Genomic DNA, 22291 nt, shown 5'->3' on the forward strand with positions numbered 1-22291 from the left:
AGAGCGTGTGGCGCTCGGACCCAAGCGAGTCAAATCGAGCACGGTTTGTGTCCTTTCTAAGGGCATATGCTGCGGCAATAAAAGCCGCAAAGAAAACTTTCTTTGCGGCCACTATTGCGTCTACAAAAAACCGTCCGGCGGAGTTGTTTCGGATTGTCAGAGGCCTTTTAACTCCCGCCACCTCAGGCGGGAGCCCTGACAATTCGGTCACGCGCTGCGAAGCATTTGCTCGGTTCTTTGCAGACAAAGTCGCCTTGATCCGTTCTGGGCTGGACACCATGTTAAATGCAGTCTCCGTGGATGTGACATGAGCGCCTGCTTGTCCTATTTTGATGGATTCTTTTCAGTTTGTGAAGCCCGAGGATGTGGACAAGATACTCGGAGGAATGAGGCCCACCACGTCCATCCTAGACCCCTGCCCATCCTGGCTTCTGAAGGAGGCCAGAGGGGAATTGGCTGAGTGGGTAACGGTGGTGGTTAATGCCTCCCTTCGGGAAGGCAAGATTCCAGCGAGCCTAAAACAGGCTATTATAAAACCGCTGTTGAAGAAACCATCATTGGACCCCACTAAATTTGACAACTTTTGGCCTGTTTCCAATCTCCCCTTTTTGGGCAAAGTCATGGAAAGCGTGGTGGCCTCACAACTCCAGGTATTCTTGAGAGACACGGATTATCTGGATCCGGCACAGTCTGGTTTCAGACCGGGGCATGGTACCGAGACGGTCTTGGTTGCCTTAGTGGATGATCTGCGCCGGGAGCTAGACAGGGGGAGTGTGTCCCTGTTGGTGCTCCTGGACCTCTCAGCGGCCTTCGATACCGTCGACCACGGTATCCTTCTGGGGCGCCTTGCGGAGATGGGTCTTGGGGGCACTGCTTTGCAGTGGCTCCAGTCATTTCTGGAGGGCCGTACCCAGAAGGTGTTATTGGGGGACTCCTGTTCAACAGCACAGCCTTTGACCTGTGGGGTTCCTCAGGGCTCTATATTGTCCCCCATGCTGTTTAACATCTACATGAAGACACTGGGTGAGATCATCCGGAGTTTCGGGGTGCGGTGTCACCTGTACGCAGATGATGTCCAACTCTGTCACTCCTTCCCACCTGCTACTAAGGAGGCTGTCGAGGTCCTGAACCGGTGCCTGGCCACTGTAATGGACTGGATGAGGGCGAATAAACTGAAATTAAATCCAGACAAGACAGAGGTACTCCTGGTCAGTCGCAAGGCCGAGCAGGGTATAGGGTTACAGCCTGTGCTGGATGGGGTCGCACTCCCCTTGAAGGCGCAGGTTCGCAGCTTGGGTGTGATCCTGGATTCATTGTTGAGCCTGGATCCCCAGGTTTCAGCGGTGACCAGGGGAGCATTTGCACAGCTTAGGCTCGTGCGCCAGCTGCGCCCGTACCTTGGGAAGTCTGACTTGGCCACGGTGGTACACGCTCTGGTCACATCCCGCCTTGACTACTGCAACGCTCTCTACGTGGGGCTGCCCTTGAAGACGGCCCGGAAGCTTCAGCTAGTCCAGCACGCGGCAGCCATGTTACTAACAGGAGCAGGACACAGGGAGCATACAACGCCCTTGCTGTTCCAGCTCCACTGGCTGCCGATCTGCTACCGGGCCCAATTTAAGGTGCTGGTGCTATCCTACAAAGCCCTAAACGGTTCCGGCCCAAAATACCTTTCGGACCGCATCTCGGCCTATGAGCCCACGAGGACCTTGAGATCGTCTGGGGAGGCCCTTCTCTCGATCCCGCCTGCCTCACAGGCACGCCTGGTGGGGACGAGGGATAGAGCCTTCTCAGTGGTGGCCCCCCGGCTGTGGAACACCCTCCCTGTTGACATCAGACAGGCGCCCTCCCTTATGTCCTTCCGGAAGAGCCTGAAGACATGGCTATTCGAGAAGGCATTTAACTAAATGCTACAGTAACTGGAAATGACAACTGGAACGGTATATAGACTACGAGATTGGTTATGATTCTATGATAAGACGAAGCGGATTATTTTAGTGTAATTAGATGATAGTGTATTAATGATGTTGTTTTTTGTCATTGTAGTTTATTGTAAAATATGTTTTTATATGTTGTACACCGCCGCGAGTCGCCCTAGGGCTGAGAGCGGCGGTTAACAAATGCAGCAAATAAATAAATAAATAAATAAATAAACATAACAGTTTAAATAATGTACCAGTAAGGCCTTCTCTCAGACCACCCTGAGAATTTTGGGAGGGGCGGGGGGCTGAAGCCCCTCAAGCCCCCCCCCCCCCCCCGGCTATGGGCCTGACTATCACATTAGTGAACGTAAAACATATTTTTGCCCTACTGTTTTCATTCTAAGCTAAAACTGAAAACAGAAGGGGAGAAATGGAGAAACATGCAAACCAGGCAGAGCAACTTAATAACAACGTCCACTTAAAGCATTGTTTCTCAACTTGGTGGTCGAGACCCCTGGGGGGATGGCATGGGGCGTGACAGGGGAGTCAGCACAGACCATCAGGAAACCCAGTGTTTCTGTTGGTCATGGGGGTTCTGCGTGGGAAATTTGGCCCAATTCTGTTGTTGTTGGGGTTCAGAATGCTCTTTGATTGTAGGTGAACTATAAATCCCAGCAACTACAACTACCAAATGTCAAGGTCTATTTTCCCCAAACTCCACCAGTGTTCACATTTGGGCATATTGAGTATTTGTGCCAAGTTTGGTCCAGATCATCATTGCTTGAGTCTACAGTGCTCTCTGGATATAGGTGGACTACAACTCCAAAACTCAAGGTCAATGCCCACCAGGCCCATAGCCAGGATTTTGATTCGGGGGGGGGGGGCTGAGTTTGTTTTGGGGGGGTGAGTCTGAGTGAAAGAGGGTCTACCCTAGCAAACCTTTTGTATCGTTACCCCAATACCCCCATGCATATGGGATATATTGAGTATGGTGATCTGATCATAATATGAATAATCATAACAGTTTAAATAATGCACCAGTAAGACCTTTTCGCGAACCACCATGAGAATTTGGGGGGGGGGGTGAAGCCCTTCAAGCCCCCCCTCCCCCGGCTACATACCTGATGCCCACCAAACCCTTCCAGTATTTTCTGTTGGCCATGGGAGTTCTGTTTGCCAAGTTTGGTTCAATTCCATCATTGGTGGAGTTCAGAATGCTCTTTGGTTGTAGGTGAACTATAAATCTCAGCAACTACAACTCCCAAATGAAAAATCAACATTCTCATCCCAACCCTACCAGTATTCTAATTAGGGCATATCAGGTATTTGTACCAAATTTCATCCGGTGAGTGAAAATACATTCTGCATATCAGATATTTACATTATGATTCAAAACAGTAGTAAAATTACAGTTAAGAAGTAGCAATGAAAATAATTTTATGGTTGGGGGTCACCACAACATGAGGAACTGTATTAAGAGGCCATGGCATTAGGAAGGTTGAGAACCACTGACTTAAAGGATGCATTATTGGGAAAATGATTTTTTTCATATAATCAACCCTGAGAGACCAAATATATGGAAGGAGTATGGACTTATTCCAAAGAATGTTCTCTAGTCTACCCATAGATGAAATGGCCATACTCCAGATTTGTGGAAAGCACTTTGTTCAGAAACAGTGCAAAATACTGGCGTAGGAAGCCAGAACTTCTTGTCAACATTAAATCCAAACTGTCAAATCTATCTACACTAGGTCTTTTTTTTCCTGATAGTCAACTTTAGTGGGGATAGTGCATGGGTGAACATTTTAACTATTAAGTTACATTTGGGAATCAGAAATCTTTGCCAAATCTGCAAATCACCTATAGCTCTCAAAGTCATCACCATAATCACTACTACTTTCTGCAATGAAAAATGGGAGTAGAACATGATTTAAACAAAGGTTTATGTCTCCCAGGAACTGGAAAACCTATTCTGAGAGAGTTGTATGATTCAAGAAGTAACTTTTCCAATCTCTGTACCTTTCCCTTACAATGCATACTCAGTGTTCTAGCACCAATTGCCCCAAAGTCTTTCAACACAGTGGCCTAAATGTTATTGATAATTCCAAGTAGAAAAAACTCTTTGAAACAATGGTTGAATTGAGAGTCAGCAATTGGGAAAATATAATTTATTCAATGATATTGTAATTGGGACTCCAAATAATATCCAGGCCATTGTGATATTGACTCTTCTCCTTCAAAAATAATTGAAGGAAATTTGCAAAATCCTTGTCAATGTTGGCAATAAAATTATTTGCCAATTTGTGGTTAAATAACTTGACTGAAGTCTGTCTGATTTAAGCCTTGCGTAGTTCATTCCTCCACAATTTCTTTCAATGAGATTTTATCTTGAGTAACATTACTGAACTGCAACACCTATATTTTAATTTAAATCTGACAAAATCTAAAACTGATATCACAGTTGATCTTAATTCTAAAATTCTGCCTCATTCTACCAGTTAAAATGTTAATAAATAGTATAAGCAATAAATTACCTCCTATATCATAGAAAGCAAAAAATCCTGGCCCTGTCATGTCAGATTCTCTGTGTAAGAAAATGGTCATAGTGCCTGTAAATGAAACAAATGTCCAAGGAGATTCTTTACATCTATGCCCAAGTAGTTTTGAACGATGTGCCTCTCCATTGTAGATGTCAATATATTCATGATCACAGTTTAATCTGTGGAGATAAACATTTATATGCATTACATAATATAAAACAAATATATATTATTTCAATCATCAGCTCCTGTATGTTTTCCCATTTAAATAATGGACCACAAAAGACAAACAATAACATGGCAGGCATTTTTCAAAACTTTACAGCATTTAGGAAGACCTAGAGATGATAGTGCATGTGTTGGTAACCTCAAAGATTAATTTTTGCAATGTACTATACATTGGGGGACCTCTGTGCCAAGTAAAGAAGCTTGAATTAGTTCAAAATATGACAACCAGTTTCATTAGAGGGACATCCAGGATTAGCAGATCACACCTATAATAAAATCATTCGATTGGTTGGCAATTAATTTGAGAACCAATGCCACTAGTTCACTACTGCCAATTAATTTGAGAACCGATGCCACTGGTTCACTACTATTACATTGCCCATCTTATTCTGAGCTTTGTGGTGCCCACCAGGCACAAAAATGGCATTGGTAACCATTCAATATCTGTAATGAGAGTGGTGGGAACAACGAAGCCCATAAAAGAAAGAAGGGGGGAAAGGAGAAATCACTCGCTTCCCCCACTCCCTTCTCCAATTGTTGCTTTGCTCTGGCTAATGTCACTCCAAACACCAAACAATGAATATCACAATTTTTATGCCAAGTGGGCACCACAAAACCTAAAACAATGAAATAAGGTAAATCCCCAGGGAAAGTAGAATGACAATGTAATAGGAAGTAGCACAATCGTTTACACTGGTCCAGAAAGGAGCTCTGGAGCTTCAGAGAGGTACCAGATTATACTGTGACTTTTTTAAAGACAAAGAACAAAGCTGCATTACATTGCTATCTCCAATGCATTACAGTCCAATCAGCCTTGAACTGACTCATTTGGCTGATCCCCAAAGGATCTTTTCATCAGCTGCCGCAAACAAGGGGTTCTTAACAATTTTTGTTCTGTGAACTCTCTAGCTCATCCGGTGAAAACCATGGACCATTTCTCAGAATGTAGCAGCAGATAGTTTTATGACACCCAACATCAATAGGTCTTTCATTTAAATTTTAGAATTAATCAAAGTTATATGTTACAAGTTTTCCAGAATTTCAATACCTGATAACCTAACATAGTGAAACAAATATTTAGAGATCTGAGTTATCCCACGGCATCATGAAATCATCTCTGCCATCCTTACCAAACTTTTTGAAGGCTGTTATGCACCCAGAACATACTAAGTCTATGCTCTTAAGTTGCTTTTTTTTCAAGCTCACAGACCTCCTGAAATCTTTCCATGGGCCACCAAGGGGTCCATGGACCTCTGGTTAAGAAGCCATGCCCTAGACCAGTGGTTCCCAACTTGTGGTACATGGACCACCAATGGTCCACATCAAAATAAAAACCATACTAAGTCTCTTAAGTTTCTTTTTTTTCAAGCTCACAGACCACCTGAAATCTTTCCATGGGACACTAAGGGGTCCATGGACCTCTGGCTAAGAAGCCATGCCCTAGACAAGTGGTTCCCAATCTGTGGTCCGTGGACCACCAATGGTCCACAAGAACTAAAATATGATCTGCGGCCTCACCATTACTACACCATTGCAATGAGAGCAACTGTTCTTGCGAAATCCTCTTATAGTGTCATGGCTTGTTAAATATGGTTTTCTGTAGGCAAGGCGACTCCTGGATGGCATATGTTCTGTACCAAAAACTAGAACTGATGTGGTCTATCCAATGCAATTTTATGAATTGCATTGGATAGATCAAATAACTAAACTGAATCTAGAGGTGACCAAAAACTGATTAGTAACCTTGGTACTAATGTTGGAAAATGGTCTCTGATCAAAGTGGTCCCTGGTCAAGTGGTCCCTGATCAAAAAAAAGTTGGGAATCACTGCCTTAGACTGTGGAATGACTGGCAGGAAAGGATTTGACAGCTAAAAGAGCCACCTGAGTTCTTAAAAAAATAACCTGTCCATTCTGGAGGCCTATCCAGTTGATTCTAAACTATGAATTTTCTATTGACATAAATATTGATGATTTAAATGTGTGTTTTTAATCTTGTGTTTTTAATGTATTCATTTTAAATGGTTTTATGATTGTATTGTATATTAACTCAATGTTGTACCCTACTTTGAGTTTCGGGGACAGGTGAGTAAGAAAAAAATGTATCATTATTATTGGTTATTGAGGTTATTTATTTTATTTATTTATTTATTTAGTACACTTGTATACCGCTAATATCTCAGCCTGTGCGGCGACTCATTGCGGTTTACAACATATTTAAAAATACAATATTCACTTTAAAAATATAAAATAAAATATAAAAATACATACATATACATACATAGTATTGGGCCACCAATACAGACCGGAACATCTCATAGTTAAAGTCGTAATCCAATTTGTTATCCTTGATTGCTAGTCCATGATCAAAACATCATCACATCGGAATTAGTTGAAAACTTGCTCGAACATCCAAGTTTTCAGTTTTTTCCGAAATGCCATTAGCGAGGTGGCTGATCTTATTTCAGTAGGGAGGGCATTCCAAAGCCGGGGGGCCACCACAGAAAAGGCCCTATCTCTCATTCCCGCAAGCCGCACTTGTGAAGCAGGCGGGATGGAGAGAAGGGCTTCTCCTGAAGATCTTAGGGTCCTGGTGGGCTGATAGGCCGAGATACGTTCGGATAGGTATGTAGGGCCAGAACCGTTTAGGGCTTTAAAGGTCAAAGCCAGCACTTTGAATTGGGCTCGGTAGCTAATCGGTAGCCAGTGGAGCTGGTACAGCAGAGGAGTTGTATGCTCCCTGCGCCCTGCTCCTGTTAATACCATGGCTGCCGCCCGTTGGACTAATTGGAGCTTCCGGGCCGTCTTCAAAGGCAACCCCACGTAGAGAGCGTTGCAGTAGTCAAGGCGGGATGTAACCAGAGCGTGGACTACCGTGGCCAAGTCAGACTTCCCAAGGTACGGTCGCAGTTGGCGCACGAGTCTTAACTGTGCGAATGCTCCCCTGGTCACCGCCGAAACCTGGGGATCCAGGCTCAGCGATGAGTCCAGGATCACACCCAAACTGCGAACCTGTGTCTTCAGGGGGAGTGCGACCCCGTCTAACACAGGCTGTAACCCTATACCCTGTTCGGCCCTGCGACTGACCAGGAGTACCTCTGTCTTGTCTGGATTCAATTTCAATTTGTTCGCCCCCATCCAGACCGTCACAGCGGCCAAGCACCGGTTCAGGACCTGGACAGCCTCCTTAGTAGCAGGTGGAAAGGAGTGACAGAGTTGGACATCATCCGCGTACAGATGACACCGCACCCCGAAACTCCGGATGATCTCGCCCAGCGGCTTCATGTAGATGTTAAACAACATGGGGGACAGTATTGAACCCTGAGGAACCCCACAAAACAAAGGTTGTGGGGTAGAACAGGAGTCCCCCAGTGACACCTTCTGAGACCGACCCTCGAGGAATGACCGGAGCCACTGCAGAGCAGTACCTCCGAGACCCATTCCCGCGAGGCGTCCCAGAAGGATACCGTGGTCGACGGTATCGAAGGCCGCTGAGAGGTCGAGCAGCACCAACAGGGACACACTCCCCCTGTCGAGCTCCCGACGGAGATCATCCACTAAGGCGACCAAGGCTGTCTCGGTACCGTGTCCCGGCCTAAAGCCAGACTGTGCCGGGTCTAGATAATCCGTGTCTACCAAGAATGCCTGGAGTTGTGAGGCCACCACACGTTCCATGACTTTGCCCAAAAAGGGAAGATTGGAAACAGGCCGATAGTTTACCAATTGAGTGGGGTCCAGTGATGGTTTCTTCAACAGCGGTTTTATCACAGCTTGCTTTAAGCTGGCTGGAAAAATGCCTTCCCGAAGGGAGGCATTAACCACCACCTTAACCCACTCGGCCAATCCCCCTCTGGCCTCCTTTAGAAGCCAGGATGGGCAGGGGTCTAGGATGCATGTGGTAGCTCTCATTCCTCCAAGCACCTTGTCCACATCCTCGGTTTGAACCAATTGAAATGAATCCATCAAAATCGGACAAGCAGATGCTCGTGTTACATCCTCAGAGACTGCCGTTAATATGGTGTCCAGTCCAGAGCGGATCAAAGCGACTTTGTCTGTAAAGAACCGAGCAAAAGCTTCACAGCGAGCTGCCGCGTCATCAGGGCACCCATCCTGAATGGTGGGTTTTAAAAGGCCTCTGACAACTCGGAACAGTTCAGCCGGACGGTTCTTTGCAGACGCAATAGTGGCCGCAAAGAAAGTTTTCTTTGCGGCTCTTATTGCCGCGGCATATGACCTTAAAAAGGACACAAACCGTGTTCGGTTTGGCTCGCTCGGATCCGAACGCCACACGCTCTCTAGTTCCCTCTTCTTTCGCTTCAACACCGCCAGCTCCTCAGTAAACCAAGGAGCTGGTTTAGTTCGGCTACTTGAGAGGGGACGTTCTGGAGCGATCGTGTCTATTGCCCTGGTCATCTCCCCATTCCAGAGAGCGACCAGGGCATCAACAGTATCACCAACCGAGGTGGCGGGGAAATCCCCAAGAGCCATCAGGAATCCTTCCGGATCCATAAGCCTCCTGGGGCGGACCAATTTAATAGGTCCTCCACCTCTGCGGAGGTTAGGGGGTGCAGTAAGTCTAAAGCTGACCAGGTGGTGGTCGGTCCATGGCAACGGAGAGATGGATAACTCCTCAACACCGCCACCTTCCTCCCATCCCTGGCAGAAAACCAAGTCCAATGTATGTCCAGCACTGTGGGTGGGGCCAGATACTTGTTGGGACAGACCCATGGTCGCCATGGTAGACATGAAGTCCTGAGCCGCTCCCGTTAGGGCAGCCTCGGCGTGGACGTTGAAGTCCCCCAGCACAAGCAGCTGTTGGGACTCCAATGCCAGGTCCGAGACTACCCCCGCTAGCTCAGGTAGGGAGACTGTAGTGCAGCGAGGTGGACGGTACACTAGCAGAATCCCTAATCTGTCCCGGTCACCCACCCTCAGGTGGACGCATTCAAAATTTGTTGACTGCGGGATGGGGGTCCTGGTCAGAGAAATGGAATCTCTATAGACTACTGCAACCCCGCCTCCCCGCCCTCCGGATCTCGGTTGATGCTGCACAGAGAACCCGGGTGGACAAAGCTGGGTCAAGTTTACACCTCCAGCTTCGTCCAGCCAGGTCTCTGTGATGCACGCCAGATCTGCCCGTTCATCCAGGATTAAATCCTGGATGAAAGTTGTTTTACCATTGACAGATCTGGCGTTCAACAGCACCACTTTCAATCCTGAGGGACCGCCATCCTGGTTACACCTACTTACCGTATCAGGAGACCGATTTGGGATTACTAATGTTGTTCCACGTTCCCTAGGCCGAATTAAAGGTCTCCTTTTCCCGTATCTCCCCTTCCCCACCACGACTTCTATGGGGGCTCCTCGGTTAACGGAAGCCTCTCCCTCCTCCATGACGCATTTGATGCTTATAATAATAAACCAAGGATCATTGCGGTTTGCATGCCATGTTACAGTTTCAGTTTGCCATAGCTTTGCCTTCCAAGTGGTCTTCGGTCCTGTTAGGCTGTATTCGAGTTCCCTCGTGCTATTCCATTTCTTCTTACCCACATATGCAATTAGCAACCAAATTAACAGATGCCAAGAAGTAGATGGTGGCATGAGTAGTAATTGTTAAGCACAGTCAGGGCAGGGTTAAGCTGTTGAAATACAGATGGAAACTTATTTCAGCACAACACAGTAGAACAACAAATAAATGCGATGGCTTAAATTAACCCAAGGTGTTAACTAAAGTGCGTCATGGAGGCCTGATTCAACACTAGCTGTATCAATCGAATTAAAGTGCTATAGTTGGTTAAGTGCACAAAGAAGTAGTTTAAAGTGCTAATGGCATAAAGTGCAAGATCACAACAATTAATAAAATACACGATGTAACCAACTGGTCATGGAATCAAGATTAGTTAGCAACCATCAGGAACGGTCAGCACAAATTAAGATGGTCAACATAGACTACAATAATAGTCAATAAAAGCAGAGGTAATTGGCACCGTCAAGAATGATTAGCACACTCAAAGATAGATAGCAGGGTTAAGAAAGATTAAGGTGCTAAGGCTCATATAAAATAATAGTCCACTGATGTAATAGGTTAAGGTGCTGATAGTATAAATGCTAGTAACCCACAAAATTGGAGACAATGAGATGCCGGAAGATGGCAATAATTAAACCAAAACAAGGATGGCCCACACGGTTTTCCGGATTTGGTGGGTTGCCCGGCGAGATGATAAAAACTCGAGCAATGGCGGCGGATTACTCCCAGAGGGATGGAGGAGCTGGGGCGCTGGAAAACGGCAGATCAGCGAACCGGCGCAATGAAGAACTCCCTCGAACGCCAGGCCGGACGTCCTTAATTGTTGGGCCGGAGCCGGAGCCGGAACACCGGGCTGATGACCGAGCACCGGGTGGGTGACAGGAAGGGACGACCTAGTGTCCGGCAGAGCCGGGGCCAACGCGTCGGGCCACGGCAGGCAGCAAGCACACGGGAGACCGGCGCACCAGAGATCGATGCGCCGGAGGCCCAACCAAGCGCCAAGTCGAACGGCAGCAACTGGGGCCGCGACGGGTTGGCGGGGCAGGCGCGCCAAGGACCACAGCAACAGTTCCACAACGGAGGCCCTGCAGGACACCAGGCCAGAGGCACTAGCGGCCGATGGAATCGAGGCCAAACGCCGGCTGGGGTTATTGAAGGGTCGCGTCAATTGCCGCGGTAGCAGCACCGGCCGGGCAGGGGGCTACTCACCCTTCACAGCTCCCTGAGAAGGGGAAGGCTCCCACCGTGGCCTTAGCTACGATGATGGTGGTGGCAGTGTCAGCAGTGTCAGCAGCAATGGCGGCAGCAGCTCTCACCCAGTTGCTTGCCCCCTCCCGGGGGCAGCTTTGCCGCGGCCCAATTGGATGGCAGAGTGGCGGTAAAGGCCCAGCTGGAACACGCGGCGCTCGCGGCGGCGGCCTCAGAGGCGGCTTTGGCAACAGCACCGGCCCTGACACGTCCCTCCTCAGCACTCTGAGGAGGGGATGGACTCTGGCAGCAATTTCGCTGCGGCAAGGGCGACCGCAGCAGAGGCAACAACAGCGGTCTGTCTGTCTATCTCCTCTCGGTCTCCAGCACTGAGTTCTCAAGAAGTAGCTACACAAATAGATGTCAAAGGAGCAACTTCATAGGAGTAGCTCCAAGCACTGAGTTCTCCAGAAGCAGCTACACCAATAGATATCGAAGGAGCAACTTCGCAGGAGTAGCTCCAAGCACTGAGTTCTCAAGTTCTCAAGAAGCAGGCAGGATGATAGTAAGGTGCAGCTGGGAGGCAGAGGTTTTAAAGCCTCCTTTCCTGGCTTGCTTATCTCACCAGTGTGGAGGCGAGGCAGCCAGGACGCCGATCCTCTCCTGTTCTTGCAGGCCGAATGATAGGTTAAAGATAAAATTGACCAGACTGGAGGAAGATGGAGATATTTATTTATTTGTTTGTTTGTTTGTTTACAGTATGGACTGACCTTGAAGGAGCTGGGGGTGGTGATGGCCGACAGGGAGCTTTGGCGGGGGCTGGTCCATGAGGTCACGAAGAGTCAGAGACGACTGAACAAATGAACAACATACCCCACCCTTCTCACCCTGAAGGGGACTCAGAGCACCTTTACAAAAGGAAACAATTTGATGCCATCTCAACAACCAATATAAAATAAAACATATATATTAAAACATAGATTTAAAACCCTATAGGGATTAAAACACATTGTTAAAACCACGTGATCCATGTGAGATGCATTGTAAAGTATTTGTTTATGGAATCTATTGTAAAAGTGTGCTCCAAGTTTAAAAAATCCTTCATTTAAATGTAAAATTAAATGTCATGAGAAAAACACATTGAATGACATTCAGTGGAAACGTACTTACTGTACATAATCAATGGTTGCCTTTATTGGCAGGTTATCCTTGGATTCGATGGACCAGAGACACTCTAAGACTTTTTTATCTCCCTCGTAATATGGACCACTAAATGACCGAGAGGCATCTGAGAAAGTCTGGCCACATGAATACTTTGCTGACAAATATAAATCAAACAACAACAATAAATCTCAATTACTTACAATGACATTGAAAAACCTGGAAAAATAACTTTTTGAAATATTTTCCCAATAATCTTCCATTCACATTACTGGTTCAAGTGGTTCATAAATGAAACAGCTAAGTTATTTAAAAGTGTAATGGCAATATATTTCTGAACATTCCCCATCACAGTACTTATAAAAGAATCACATCTAACAACACAAATGCTTATTAAGATAACATTGCTTTCAAAATAATGGCCTCAACGTATAACAAATTGTATAAGCAGATATGTCAGAAAAATCTGAAGTTGGCTATTACGTCAATGGTGCATCTGCACTGTAGAATTAAGGCATTTTGACACTACTTTAAATGCCATGATGAAATTGAATTAATTCTACAGTGTAGATACATCCAGCAAAAAGTTACAATCACCCAGGAATCCAAACTATGACAGACCTATGAAAGTGAGGAAGGATAGCCTACAAAGAGATCCAGCCTTTTGGCAAACCCTTTAGAATTCAGATTAAACATGGATTTAAGGCTCGAGTGATTTGGAAATCACTTGCTTCTACTGCCTGGAGGGAAAAAGAAAATATCAAAGACTCCTGTAACATGTGCTTCCAATGAAAGGGGTAAATGTTCCTAGGGAGAAATCAATCCATACAACTCACAAGAAACATTCCCATACTAATGATTTTGCAATACTAGAAAATCTAGAATATGGTGTTATTTTATAGAGAAGATTTTTTATTACTTACTTGTAGGAGTTATTCCTGCAACCGTTCCTAGTGCTTTAAAATGAGTGTTGAAAAACAGGAAGAAAAGAAAGCATGCAGTAAGTACAGTTTCACTAAAATTTAAACTGAGCATTGAACTGGGATATTTTAATACATATTTTAAATGCTTCTGTTTTTTTTTTTTTTTAAAAAAAAATACTTCAGGAATTATATCCACTTCTGCAATTGCAGCCCAGACACCATTCCCACAGTTAAATTAGTCCGGAAAACTAGGAGAATACCCACCCCCTCCCCCAAAGCCCCCAAACCTCTTTGAAAAGTAAAGAAAACTCACCTGGCCTCCAGTACAGTGTTGCAGCAGCTCTCCTGACACATAGAAATGAAGTGCCGGGGTGTGTGTGGAGGAGTGATTTTCCTCCCCCTTCCTCCCTGCTCTCTTGGCGCATCATTTCTATGCGCTGGGAGAGCTGCAACACTATACTGGAGGCCAGGTAAGTTTTCTCTATTTTTAAAAGGGGGTTGGGGGTTTTGGTGGAGGGGTAGGGTTTCCAGATGTTCTCATGGGCCAGTTCCGCGAGAGCATCTGGACACTCATCCCAGAAAGCATGTGCTTTCTGGGGTGAGTGTAGACAGACCCCAAAGAACATCTGTGTTTTTAAAATGCGAATGGTCCTGGGATAGTTGCCTGTCTGGGACTACCCAAAGAGTGCTGATGCCAAGCTACAAACCCGAGGATTTTATAACACTGAGATATGGTCGCTAACTGGTGTCAAACTGCAGTTTAACAGCACCCTAACTTGTTCTAGTTCTTTCAATGGAATGTAGACATATATGGAGCCTAATGTATTTGAACTTACATGCAAATAATTATGCACAGGATTTAAGCCTGTCTATAAAGATACATAGCCAATATATTGTCTAAACGCCAGCTCAAAGAACAACTGGCCAAAATACAGAAATGCAAATTATAAGTAATTCTTCATAGAGAAGTCTACGCCCGTTAATACACTTTAAATATGGTAATACAGTCATCCCTCCACATTCACTGCCATTAGGGGCACAGGACCGCTGCAAAAGTGTAAAACTATGAATTAAAATGTTAATTTTTATTTGAGAGAGCACCTCTCTAGGAATCTCTTGGTTTTCCAGCACAACTCTGCCAGAAGTTGAGAATCTCACTGGAGGGCTAAAGATTTATAGAGAGTGTTCTCTCGGGGAATCTCTAGGTTCTTTAGCATGATCCTATGATCAATTTCAGGCTGATGTTGACCTTAGATTTGCACTAGAAGTCTTAGAGATTCCTAGAGAGAATATTTATAATCACACAAACAATGAAATCTGCAAATGTGGAGGTCTAATTGTATTTCCCATCAACTCAATGAAGTAGTTCCCTACTTCATTGTAAGCATCTTTTCGAGCTCATGTAAATAAAATGGAAGAAGAAAATGGGAAAAATATTCCCATCGCCACCTCTGATACATTACCTGTAGCTGAAAGCAGCACCAAAAGGAAGATCACAGTGTGATCCATCTTGAGTTAAGGTTCCAGGTGAAGAACAGAAGAAATAACCATTCGACTGGATCTGTTTAGCAATATATAGACTGGCAGCGCCTGGAATTTGATCCACCCTTTCTACTGAGCTTATTGAGAAGGCAGTTCCCTAGAAAGAGCTTTCAAGATGCCAAACAATGATTGTTAAAGTCAACAATTATGTCATTTTCCAGATCTTTTATTTCTTTAAAACCGATTATATAAACAGTTTTCAGTATGAAATCCAGCTGTCTCTCTTTTGGAAATATGCCAAAAGATCTGTGAAGTACAATTGATGTAAAAGTGATACCAGTGAATTTGTGACTTCAAGTCACTTGTCAATGATATTAGTAGAGACACATACAAATATGTTCTTTATCTTCACAGAATACGACTCCATTTTCAGGAAGGCAACTGTACGAAAGATTTTGCAATGCTGGGCCCGTGGCAAAAATTTAAGGAGATGATTGTACATGAATTATTTGTTCCTATGTAGCTGCCCAAAGAGATAAAAATACACAGCCAGGATCCAGAAGAAGAAAAAACAAATTCTGTGCTCCTCAGAAGAATCTGTGCACGTGTTTGCTGAAATCATGATGCCTTATGGTTTTGTTTTTAAATCTAAAGGGCTGAATATTTTATATGCTTTTAAATATATTTCAACAATAACATTTGTATATTTTAACCATTGTATCAGTGTCTATTTTAATTTTTGTAACCTACCTTGAGTCCTAGTTCCAAACTTTCTGACTTTTCATATGGCCAAGCACCATCAGAACGTAGTCAAGAGGCAACAGTTATTAGTGAGGAAGAACATAAAGGAGAGGAGAAGCCCTGTCATTTTGCTTTTGCCTGAGCCCACAGAAAAGAATGGCATTTGATAATTCAAATACATTAGAGTCTCGGTTATCCAACATTAACAGGCTGGCAGTACGTTAGATACACGAAAATGTTGGATAACGATGAGGGATTAAGGAAAAGCCTATTAAAAGTCAAATTACATTATGATTTTACAAATCAAGCACCAAAACATCACATTTTACAACAAATCAACAGAAAAAGCAGTTCAACACATGGTTTTGGGCTTGAGTGTTATCAGTACGCCGATGACACTCAGCTGGTGCTGAAGATGGAAGGCCGACCAGACTCTGTACCCGATTGTTTCCATCAGTGCCTCGAGGCCGTTACTGGATGGTTGTGTGCCAGCAGGTTGAGGGTGAATCCAGCAAAGACGGAGATCCTATGGCTGGGTCGACCGGGCAGTGGGGACATCCAGCTGCCTACCCTGAATGGCGAGACGCTACACCCGTCATCATTGGTAAAGAGTCTGGGAGTCCTTTTGGACCCTCTGCTGACAATGGAAGCCCAGGTCTCCGCCGTTAGCAGAACCGCCTTCTTTCATCTGTGGCAGGCTAGACGGCTGGCCCCCTACCTGTCCAGGGACGACCTAGCTATGGTGATCCAGGCCACGGTCATCTCAAGACTGGACTACTGTAACACCCTCTACATTGGCCTTCCTCTGTCTGTGATCCGGAAGCTCAAGTTGGTATAAAATGCAGCTGCTCGGCTTCTTGCGGGAATTCTGATGAGATGCCACATAACCCCAATCTTACTACAGCTGCATTGGTTACCAATTGAGCACCGGATCACTTTCAAAGTGATGGTACTCACCTTTAAGGCCTTGCATGCTCTGGGGCCAATGTATCTGAGGGACCGCCTCACCCCCTACCAACCCCAGAGATCCCTCCGTTCTGAGGACCAAGATCTATTGGAAGTCCCCAGTGTCAAGACCTTGCGTCTAACAGCAACCAGACGCAGAGCCTTCACAGCAGTGGCACCATCACTCTGGAATACTCTGCCACCTGAAGTCCGTGCCTTGTGGGACTTACCAGCTTTCTGCAGGGCATGTTTCGACAGGCTTTTAATGTTTGATATTGTGGTTTTTAAATTGTTTTAAATTGCTTTTAAATTTTGTTAGATTTTAGCTATTCTTGTAAGCCGCTCCGAGCCCCAGGGGAGTGGCGGCATATACGTTTAAATAATAAATAAATAAATAAATAATGTTATGTAGCAATTACTGTATTTATGAATTTAGCACCAAAACATCGCAATGCATTGAAACAGCTGTGGATTCGGGTGGGAGGCAGACTGCGTTGGATAATACAAAATGTTGGATGAGCAAAGGTTGAATAAGCAAGACCCTACGGTATCTGAAAACAGCTTTTGCCATGGTTAACCTGCCTTGCTTGAAATGGGAGATGTCTGCTTAGCTCCTCTTTTTACCACACAAAGCATATCTCAAAGCATGTTGATCTTATTGCAGTGATGTAACATCTCCCAATCTGTGCAATTTTCATTTTCATACATACCCCTTTTTATGTAAGAACTGCATAACATGAAGTTTAGAAGTTCAAAAATGTGTACCTCCAAGCTTTTTGGATTTTCACAGTACTGAAGCACCAGCCATATGCACCCAGGATATGTTTTTCTCCCTCCAGTTATGAGCTACCAAGAAAGCTGGACTGGTTCCGAACCAGAAGTGGTGGCAGCTGACTTGATTGTCATCCTGTATTATTTAAGCTCAGGTGGCCCGGAGTCACAGCAATGGCAGTTCCTCTCATCCCTCTCTCAGTGTCATATATTGAAACAACTGCAACATCTCCTACATTTTTGTGGCATCTGTTCATACCTATGGAAAGATAGTTGGCTGCCCAACATCCTGCAAAAATTTCAGGGAGTCCCAAGAAGACTGCTGAGCGGTCCCAATCTGGTGTCCCAGATCCTGGATTAGGCTTGCTTTTGTGGTCAGTGTAGAAGGCTCCTAAGCATTAATCATGAATATCGAATCATGGGTGTTGTAGTTTTACAAGGTGGCAGTTAAAGTGGAGTCAGAATGCATGAATTTGACAGTGTAGGTGCACCTTGAGAAAAGAGAACAAGGGGAATTGTATCCTATGAGGAAAGAAATTGCCTCATTTCTTCCTCCAAGATAAGGGCTTGAAAAAAAATAAGCAAAATAATGGGGTGAAATTACTTTTTTCAAGTTAAAAACTGAGGACATTACTTCCTCCAAGATAAGGGCTTGAAAAAATAAGCAAAATAATGGGGTGAAATTACTTTATTCAAGTTAAAAACTGAGGGCTCACTCAGTTCTGTTTCCCCTCCCCATATCCACACATAGCACACATAAGATAGACAGAGCAACCTTTATGGGGAGCTCCATTCTCACCCCATTCCCCTTGGTACACCACTACTTTGTGGGAAGAAAGTTGAATGAATGACAATATAAGCAAAATCAAAGAACAGGTAAATTTGTCTGGAACCTACTATTGGAGCTACAAAAGCAAGAGTACATATTTGTTAAAGATAAGGTAATAGAGATATCTGGGAGTGGAAACCAGTAGGATGAATAAAGAATCAAAGAGGTTGCAAGAATCTCAGGTTTTGCCGTTTTGAGTGGCACAGAAGTAATGAGAAACCACTCAGGTGAAGCCAGAACCTCAAAACAATCTGAGATCTATCAACAACAATTTCTACCAAAAAGAGGGAGGAAATGAAAATAGAGTATTTGTAAACAAGGAAATTTCACATGAATGTATTCAGCATAGCCACAAAAGAGAACCAGACAAAGCAGGGTGCATATAAGAGTTTATCTTTGGATCATATAATGTTTATATGAGTAGAAGATACTCTTGTCGTACTTTAAAAAGCAATCTTCTACAAACAGTGTGTGAGCAGCACCATCATTATGTTGTTAAAATGTTGACATTGTAGTGGTGAAAATAGGAAATATGGCAAAGAGGTGTATGTAAATCAATTAGCTAGAAATCAACAAAATGAATTTATGGTTTGGTGCAAGCAGTCTTCCTGGAGAACAGGCTTTTGCCACACGTTCTCCTGCCAAATCAGGAACTTTGAATGCCGTGCTGCCAATGTGATCTTTTAGCTAATTATCAATGCTAATGACTTTAGACTGTCGCAGCTATCAAACTGGGGTTCCAAACATTCAACCCCTTCGGCGGAAGTTGCGCCCCTTCGTCCAAGGAAGAAAAACCCAACAGAAACAAACTGTCTTTTAGCAAAAAAATATTTATATGAAGTTATTTACAAATATAGCAGAGTCCTTAGAATATCCAGCTGCTTCCACACAATGGTTTGTAAACACAAAGTCCTTATCTCCAGATAAGACGCTACAGTCTTGCTCTTCAGACGTTGTAGCAATAATACACCTTCGGCAGCTCCAGCCTTGGGCTACAAACTCTCTCTCCAATCTTCAACCTTTCTCCAACCTATTTCCAGCCTCAAGTAATACAATGTACTTAGTCTCTATTAGTAGTACTTCAACTCCCACAGGTGGCTTAATTGTTGCTGGCCATACAATGATTGGACATGATTCTTACAATCACTTACCCATTTTTCACTTAAGAAATGACCTAAACAATATGAAACTTTGACATAGTCAACTAGGTGAACTTTGCACACACACACAAATCAACTTTGCACACACACCCCACGAGAAGCATGACAAATTGCTGAACATTTAAGAAGCTGGTTATAATGAAATTTGGTTGGGATTTCCAAACAAAGTAGTCTTAGGGCACATCTACATAAACAAGGAAACCTGGACTCACCTCAAATTTACTTTTGGCTGTTTCCATGGTAATGTTATTGAACACCATTCAGTTATATAACAACAACCTTTTTTTATTAAGGTTTTAGAGTTGGGGATTTATAGTTTTCCAAATCAGCAATCCAGAATGAGATACAGCAGCACCCTCTCTTTTGCATCAAGCTCCCAGGCCTCCTTATCACCCCAGATCTTTCTTCTTCTCCTCTATAAATTATATTTTATTTCACTTTCATTCCTATAAATCTATTAAAAATGTTCCATTTTTACTTCTGGGACAGAAAACATTAACCTCTGCCTGACCTAAGCCAAAAAGCAAATCCCAGCTATTGTTTCACAGTGAGAAATGGCCCCAAGGCATAGCCCAATACAAAGGGAGTCTTTGGGTCATTGCAACATCCCTTATCTGTCTGGTTTAAAAAAGGACATAATCTGGCTTAGACATCCAAAGCCAGGACTTACATGTTGGTGCATTCTTTGCTATATTATTTTTATCCTTTGTATAATGTATCTCTTTCCCAGGTCTGAAATGTATAAACTATACTTTTATTCTACTTTATCCTTAAAAATGTAAATTGTATACTGTCTGGCCCAGGCTACAGTCATTAATCAGGATTACTTTCAGCCCCCAAGCAATAGCTCCACAGCCACTTCAGTTAATGGACTCCCTAAAGACTCTCCTTTGTTTACTCGGAAAAACCTGTTTGTCTGCTTCCTGGACCAAAGACTTGGAATGTACTTATTTTGTTTTCCTCTGTTTAATATAAAACTGATTAGGCCACATATCCAAGCTGGGGTGGCCCTGAAATCTCCACTCTGGACCAATCCCGAAGTAGATCTTACCCAGTGGATCTCTGGCCAACCAGAAAAAGGAGAGGGAGGATTCAAACTGAAACAATGAACCTGGTTGTATAAAAACTGTTGTACAAAGCACATGCTCCTTTATGCTGGTATCTTTTGGGCAGGAGCTCTGCTAGTATTCATTTTGATCAAAATACATTAACCGCCTCAGTCCTGTGCCTTCGCTTCACTGGTGAGTTTTAATCTGGAACTTTGAATTTATTATTATTTATAGTTGGTAGCTCACCAGGCTGTTCCCTCTCATTTTAATGCAGTCTAAATTTCATATCAGTAATTGCAAACTTCCAGCAAATACTGTGGCCTTGAACCACCTTTGTCCAACTTTGGGAAAATCAGAGGTACTCCAGAGTATCTCATGGCTATGTGGCAGTCTAGACAATGAGACTGGATTCAATTCAGGCTGATGCACCACCACTTTCCCCTTGTTCTCCCCTCTTCCTTTCTTGCTATGTGGGTGCCTCTGCTTATGTCAGAAGGGGTATCCATGAGGGAGAGGTGCTTGGATCCATGGCTGGTTGGAGAAGTTGTGGCAACATGGAAGATGACATGAGGTCCAATGGTCCAACTAGATCTTGGTCCAACTATATCCAACATATCAGTGCAGAGGATGAGTGTCTTCTCACCTCCAGGACCAAATCATGAGTATTTAAGCCCCTTCTACATTACCAAATAATCCAGATTATCAAAGTAGATAATCCACATTATTTGCTTTGAACTGGGTTATATGAGTCTACACTGCCATATAATCCAGTTCAAAGTTGATAATCTGGATTTTATATGACAGTGTAGATGGGCCCATAGACTTGCCTCAATGTCCATGAAAAAAACAGTATGTCAGGGTTAGAATCTTGTCACTTTCTAGATATTGTTGGATTACATCTCTCAAAATTTATCACATTTGACTATGGTGGTAAATTCAACAATATTTGGAAAGCAACTCAATTCCTACCACTTTGCAATGTATTGAAACTGTAAGTCCTATTGATTCAATACAGCATGTTCTATTGATTCTAGTTGTCACTAAGTATTACAGCCCTGATGTTTATAAAACCAGTGGCCCACATAGTGTATCAGACAGTCATGCAGAATTATTTAATTTCCCCCTCCTCTATAGAACTATTTTCAGTAACAATCATGAAATGAAATGAATAATAATAGCCGTAAAGGAAACACAATGAAAATTGTATTTTATGAAGTTCTCAGTAAAAAACATAAAAGACTGGGTCTTGACACATCTTACATGTGCCGCAAGGTCCTGTGTCACAGGCAAAAGTTTGTTGAGGAAATGTGATAACACCTTCATAGTGGTGCTCAAAGTGCTATTGAAGTGCTGGAGCTCAGCAGGCAAAAATCTTTTTACTCAGTTTGTTTTTCTTAACACCAGTGGAAGGACCTTGTAAGGAGAAGGAGGGCATCTTAAAATGCTTGCTTAAAATGTTTTAATTTAGTGTTTGGTTTTAATAAGATAGTTGATTAGTTGTCTTGATTTGTTCTCTAACTTCATAGCCGAACTTTTGTAATGGAATGGTTGTAACCTCAGTTTTGCAGTTTGGCTTCTTCTGTGAGCCACTTTTGTCTCGTAATAAAGAAATGAAATAAATAAAGTAAAAGTAAAGGATTCAGCTTCTTTATTGTCATTAGGTTTTGGTCACAAAACGGCCAGAAACACTTCAGGGATTTTTTTTTTCTATCGCATTGAGCTGGCAAGAAATAGCTTGAGTTCTGAAGATTTGATATTTTTTTTACTTGAATCAATTGAACAAAAATACCAAAGTACTTATACATTCTGCTTATACAACAGAGAATT

General features: G+C 43.7%; 1 protein-coding gene across 1 annotated transcript in view; it reads right to left on the reverse strand.

Moving 5' to 3' along the window:
• The window catches only part of LOC132770144 (uncharacterized), a 282948-nt gene that overhangs the window by 186472 nt on the left and 74185 nt on the right, over positions 1-22291 (reverse strand). The gene's annotated exons all lie outside the window — the stretch shown is intronic.

Source organism: Anolis sagrei, chromosome 3, assembly GCF_037176765.1.
Source record: "Anolis sagrei isolate rAnoSag1 chromosome 3, rAnoSag1.mat, whole genome shotgun sequence".
Taxonomy (NCBI): domain Eukaryota; kingdom Metazoa; phylum Chordata; class Lepidosauria; order Squamata; family Dactyloidae; genus Anolis; species Anolis sagrei.